We start from the raw sequence: 7,085 nt of genomic DNA, 5'->3' as shown, positions 1-7,085 counted from the left end.
ACCACAGAAAGCTATATAGATAACATAAGTAGAAGTTGAGTGGCAAAGAAAGATACAATTTCCTCTATTTTTTTTCCTTTTTGGGTTGGGGGAGGTACTGGAGAGGGAGGCCAGAGAACCTAAACATCAACACTGGCAACAAGTGCTAGTAATATTTATTAAAGCGGAAGATCAGCAAAACAAAATAGAAGGGGACTAATGACCAAAAGTTTCACAACCAACAACAACATACCCAAACAAAATACTTGATAAACGTAACTTTGATACTTGATACATATGAAAGATGCTCAAATGATATCTAAGTAATATCTAAATGTAACTTTCTGGGTTCTTCCATTTCAGCTGGGTGTTGCAATAGCAAAGGTCTGCAACGTTCAATTCTGTTCTAGTTCTTTTAAAATCAAGTCCAATTTTTTGGGAAAAATGACACTGTATAGCGAAAAAATATATAAAATTTGTATATTTTTTGTATATATATACATTATGTATTATATACAAAATTTATACACTTTTGCGGCTACCACATATAAATAGTTTATGGCGCGGGCTAAAAGTGATAATACCCCAACTTTTTTCCTCCCTTACACTGTCAAACAACGTCATTGAACAATTTTAATTTTTCATCCCTTTATATTTTATTTGTATTTTCTCTTAGACTCCCACTTCAAATAAAAATATACTCATATATAAATCCATATCTATACTATATTAAAAGTACGAAGGCCTTAGCAAAATGTCGTTCGCCTTTTTTACCTTTTAAGAATAGAGTTTACACTGGGCAAAATAGTCCTTCTAATTAGTTTCCAAATATTTAGGAATAGTCATAGGGGTGTTCATAAAAATCTGAAAACCCGAACCAAACCGACCAAAAAATCGATACTTTTTTGTTTGGTTTGGTTTGGTTTTGGTTTTGAAATTTAAAAACCGATCAAATTTGGTTTGGTTTTGGTTTTAATTAAAACAAAACCGAACCAAACCAAATGTAGGAGTAGCTATTTTAAGTTTATTATTACACCTATATATATGTATACTTTTATACGAAGTTTTAAAAATTTTATAGTAAATATTAATCGTTTGCACTTTTAGTACAGTTCTTTACCTTTACATTCTTGTTTAATTAGTAGTTTTCTTTTGTTAAATGTAAGAATCTATTTCATGTTAAAAATAATATATTTTTAATTGAGTCCATAAATTATTCATCACTATTTGATTCAATTATCATCAATATATGTTGGTAAATAATAGATTTCTCAAAGGGCAATTGATTTGATAGTGTTACGTTGAAAATGTGGTCGCTGAAATATGTGTTTGGTAGTATATGTCTTATATTTAAGAAAAAACCGACAAAAATAACCAAAAAAAATCGATTTAATTAGTTTGGTTTGGTTCTAATATTTGAAAAACCGACTTACTTGGTTTAGTTTCTTTTTAGGAAAAAACCGATCCAAACCGAACCATGAACACCCCTAAATAGTCATTTAATTAATTCCCTAATATCTAGGAATAATCATTTAATTATTTCCTTAATATTTTGGAATAGTCATTTAATTTTACTAGAAATCTTTCCTTATTTAAAACATATAAGGATTCTTAATATTTAAGACTTTAAAAGTAATAAAAGTTTTACCTTATTTAAATTATTTCCTCATTTAAATTAACATACTTTTCATATTGAGATAATATGCATTATATTATTTGATGGGCGTGGAACTCACTCGAGGGACGGAGAGTAGGTATATTATATAAAATTTTAAATCAAAAGATACAAATGCCATGAGTTATGTATTTTATTTTGAACTTAGTTTTGAAAGAATTAGTTTTGAAATTTTGGAAAAGAATTCCTTGGTTTTGAATTCTTGTTGTCTTTTATACTTCGTGTGTATTCTGACTCATGATTACCTTTAATTATTAATATAACTATGAAACTCGCGACAAATATCCGTAATAATAGTAAAATTCTCCTGATAAAACCATCCAAATAATAAAAGAGATCATACTTCAGCGAAATTATTCATGAATTAAGAGAGATAATATCCAATCAGTTGAATTTAAGTATCATCACTAAATATTATCAACGAAAGCTGAATTCAAGTACCATGGCTAAATATTATTAATGAATAAATTTTAATTAGTTAACTATAATTAACTTTTATAATTCGCAAAATTAAAATTGCATATGCGGATAAAAATGAATATTGCAAACACTATTATAATGATTTATCTTAATGCACATTACATGAAATGTTACTAGATTTTTATACCTTTGAGAATTATATTACATAACGATACCTTCATGTTGGGTAAGATAATAATAATAAAAATAATAAATAATGTATCACTATCTTGCATTGGCGAAGCCATGAATTTCATTTAGGGCGTTCAAACTTGAAAGAAGTAAAAAAACCCTCTGATAAAGGGTTTTCAATATATATTATATACCACTAAAATCTAATAGTTTATCTATATATACCGTGTAATTTTTCGATGAAGGATGGTCAACCTGGAGCTACGTAGCTTCGCCCTTGTTATCTTGTCAACGATGTCCATTATTTCACTCATATAAATGACTTTGAATTATTTTTATGTAATTCTTATTTCGTTATTCAAGCATGTTCTTCAATTAGATTAGATACATATAATCTTAAAGGACACAACAAAATAACCAAAAAACCGAACTGAAAAGAAAAAATATGTTTTTCAAAAAAATCGAATGAACACCCTTGAGTTTTTGACCAATATTGTTCCTTATCTTTAAGAGTATGTCTATTTTGGTTCCTCAAATATAACCCTCAGCATATTTAGTCTCTTAAGTATGTTAAAATGGAGCACCTTTAGTCTCACTGACATAATGTGTTCAAAAACTAACGGTGTTACCCAACTCTAATTCATGAAGTAAATCTTCTATTATGAAGCAAAACGTTTCCTCTCATTTTATTGGATAACGCAAAGTATCACTTTAATTTCTCATTTTTGGATAATGTCTTCTAAAATTTTGACCTTAAAAATATCCCCTATTGTGCCAATTTTCAATAAGAAAATGACACTGTATAGCCGTTGTAAAAATAATAGCAAAAATAATGTATAAAATTTGTATTTTTTTTGTATATATATTTACATTTTAAAATTTCGGTTGATTTTTCCAAAAATAAAAGTTAAAATTTGAAGGAAAAAAATAGAGATGCCAGGATCACTTCTAGGCATATTATTGATGCAAATGAATAACCAGGTTGTATTATCACTTTTAGCCCGTAGCAGAAACTATTTACATTTGGTAGCCGAAAAAGTATATAAAATTTGTATAATTTTTATATATTAATGCGAGCACCTAATTTTTGCCCCGCATGGAAATAACTCCTAAAAATAGACCAAAAATAATTTTTGAGGGATTTTAGAAGTTTTTATTTATTTAGTTGCATTTCATGCATTTTTAATATTATTAAATCGTAGAAAAATCATTAAAAATTATCACATTTTAATTTCATGCCATCTTAGGTTCAATTTGCATGTAGGAATTAATTTTATTAAGTAAAAATCACAAAATGGGCATTTTTACATATTTAGATTTTAGTCTTTAAAATCAACATTTTTCTTTAATTTTAAATTATTAGTTGTTTTAACGTTAAAAAAGGAATTTTAATTTCTACAAAATAGATTAATTTAGTATTTTAATTAATTGAATAAAAAGAAAAAAAAAAGGGAAAAACAAATAAAAGAAAATAGGAAAAAATGTTTGGTCTTGTTTATTCAAAATTGGGTCAATCCTTAAATTGGTCCCAATTAATTAAAAGGCTTTTTCGTATATATACCATATATGAAACTATATTATCAAATATATTCATAGTTTGCTTATTACCCTTCATGCTAATAGTATTTCTACCTAATATATACAGTGCATTAAATAAGGAATCACTGTACCTTTATGATTTCCTTATTTTGCGCGCTAAAAAAAGGGAATTAAATATTTTCCATATCTTCCCCAACGCAAATCACGTCGATTCCATAATTATCGTCGGCTTCACTCTGATCTTCCACAACGCAGAACAAGATTTTTCATACTCTATTTTTGCGATACACTCTGTTTCCATAAATTCTCTCTACATCTCTCTCTATTTCTCAATCGCAAATTTCAGTAATACAAAACAAATGAAAAGAGAGCAGCAATTCCACCATTGACAGACATTAAAAAGCTTGAAAACTTTGAATTCAAATTTGGGTTTTCAAAAATCATTATTTGTTTGGATTGAGTGTTGTTGAAAATAATCGGGAATATGATTTCGAGTTTATATCTCAATTTTGACGGGTTTTGGTGAAGATTAGACTTGGTTTTGACTGAATTTTAGATTGAAACTCGAAGAATAAGAATAAGAAGAAGAAGAAGAAGAAGAAGAAGAAGAAGAAGAAGAAGAAGAAAAAGAAGAAGAAGAAGAAGAAGAAGAAGAAGACATATTGCAGAAATTGCAGAAAAATTGTAGATAAATTGTAGACTGTTGTTTATTTATTATCTTTTATTCATTTACCTATTGTATGAAAGTTGAACAACATTGTATAAAAATCGGATTAAAGTGGATGATTTAATACTGTTTTGGACAAAAATATGTATAAACAATGTGAAACATACATTTCAGGGGAAGCATGTCGATTCCAAATATGTACCCAATTTGTAGATATTTTGTAGATAAATTATATATTATTTGTATTCTGATTGTAGATGCTTTATTTTCTGTTTTCACAAATAAAAACAGCTAAAACTTCTACAAATCTTCTGAAAAAACGCAATTATGTCGAAAATCCCAATTAAACTACAATTGAATAGGAATTGGGATATTAAAATTCAATATACCCAGTTTGTAGATATTTTGTAGATGAATTGTAGATTATTTGTATTCTGATTGTAGATGCATTGTTTTCTGTTTTCACAAATCCAAAACGACTAAAACTTCTACAAAATCTTCTGCAAAAAACGCAATTATGTCGAAAATACCAATTAAGCTACAATTGAATGAGAATTGGGATATTAAAATTCAATGTACCCAATTTGTAGATCTTTTGCAGATAAATTTTAGATTATTTGTATTCTGATTGTAGATGTTTTGTTTTCTGTTTTCACAAATCAAAAACTACTAAAACTTCTAAAATTCAATGTACCCAGTTTGTAGAGAAATTGTAGATTATTTGTATTTTAATTGTAGATGCATTGTTTTCTGTTTTCACAAATCCAAAATGACTAAAACTTCTACAAATTTTTTTGCAAAAAATGCAATTATGTCGAAAAACGCAATTATGTTCTGTGGTAATAGATTAAATTAAACAAAATGGAAGTAAGGAGCTCTTCAGATCTTGACTAGCCAACTAAGTCAATTGGTTTGCATGAAACAGAAGTATATATACTAAAAGTTACTCTATAGTAAAAGACATTGCCATTTATGAGATTGGACGAATCTTTATGATTTAAGAAGAATAAATATTGAAATAACACATGGAGCTAAGTTAAAGCTTGTGACAACTTGTACATATAATGTGCAAAAATATCCAACGCAAAAGAAGAGTGTCCAGCTAGTGGAAGCCTGGGAACAACAGATTTTGCAAATCTGAATAAATTTAACTAAAACATCCTTCAACTCCAACCCAAAAGAATTGCGTTATGGATATTCTACACAACTGAAACATAAAGCAATGCTCATTCTGGAAGCCCAGGAATCAATTTCTGAACTGATAAGCTATATAGATTTCAAAGAACCAAACGCATAGTGAACGGTTCTAATTTTAGTATTAATAGACCATGTTACAAGTTAAATATGTAGAAGTACTGGTGTCAAAGATTCTCCTGGTATCTGAACCAAAAACATATGAAGTCAAAAAGAGGGCATGAAGAAAAGAAAGCCCTCACTAAAACGTGGGTGAGGGTGAGGGTTTGGGAGAGAGAAACATGGGAGGGGTGGGATATACGGTACCTTGAATTAAGGAGGGATATACGCTGCATTAATTGTACCCTTAAAATACACTATAGTATAGAATTGGTAATTTGGTATACAAAATGTAATTATATCAAACCTTAAACATTAAGGGTAATAAGGTTTCCTATGTGGTATAGGAATGTAAAAAGGGATTTTTACCTATCTATACTATATATCAAACCTTATTACCCTCAATATTTAAGGTTTGTGTTTATTACATTTAAGCATACCAAATTACCATTTCTATACCATAATTCAAATTAGGGATATAATTAAGGGTTCATTTATATTAGGCATAATTATAGGACTGTATCTTCCCACTTTCTCTTTCCTTTCATCTCAACTGTTCACAACACACACACAACTCACGATGCTCCTATGCTTCCTCTCGTTGATCATCCCCAACTGCCCACCACCGTCGAAGAATATCATATTTTCAGATTCACAAGAAAATTTTAAATTCTTTGATCCAACCGCTTGAATTCCCACTGGAAATAATAATGGCAGAGAGTTCGAAATTCTTTGACCTATTTTTTTTTGGACAGTGGTTGAAGGTTACTGGTTAACACAGTCGATTGAAATTCGAAGAAGAAGATGAGGAAGACATATTTCCAGAATTTGTAGATATTTTGTAGTCAAATTGTAGATAAATTGTAGACTGTTTTTTGCAGAAGATTTTGTAGAAGCTTTAGTCGTTTTGGATTTGTGAAAACAGAAAATAATGCATCTACAATCAGAATACAAATAATCTACAATTTATCTACAAGATATCTACAAAATAGATACATTGAATTTTAATATCCAAATTCTCATTTCAATTGTAGCATAATTGGCATTTTCGACATAATTGTAGAAAATTTGTAGAAGTTTTAGTCTTCCCAATCTACAATTCATCTACAATATATCTACAATTCTACAATTTAACTACAATTTAACTACAATTTCTGGAAATACGTCTTCTTCTTCTTCTTCTTCTTCTTCGAATTTCAATCTAAAATTCAGTCAAAACCAAGTATAATCTTCACCAAAACCCCTCAAAATTGAGATATAAACTCCTAAACATATTCCGAATTATTTATAACAACACCCAATCCAAACAAATAATGATTTTTGAAAACCCAAATTTGAATT

Source organism: Nicotiana tabacum, chromosome 10 (assembly GCF_000715075.1).
Source record: "Nicotiana tabacum cultivar K326 chromosome 10, ASM71507v2, whole genome shotgun sequence".
NCBI classification, from domain to species: domain Eukaryota; kingdom Viridiplantae; phylum Streptophyta; class Magnoliopsida; order Solanales; family Solanaceae; genus Nicotiana; species Nicotiana tabacum.
Note: the sequence above shows the minus strand (reverse complement) of the source record.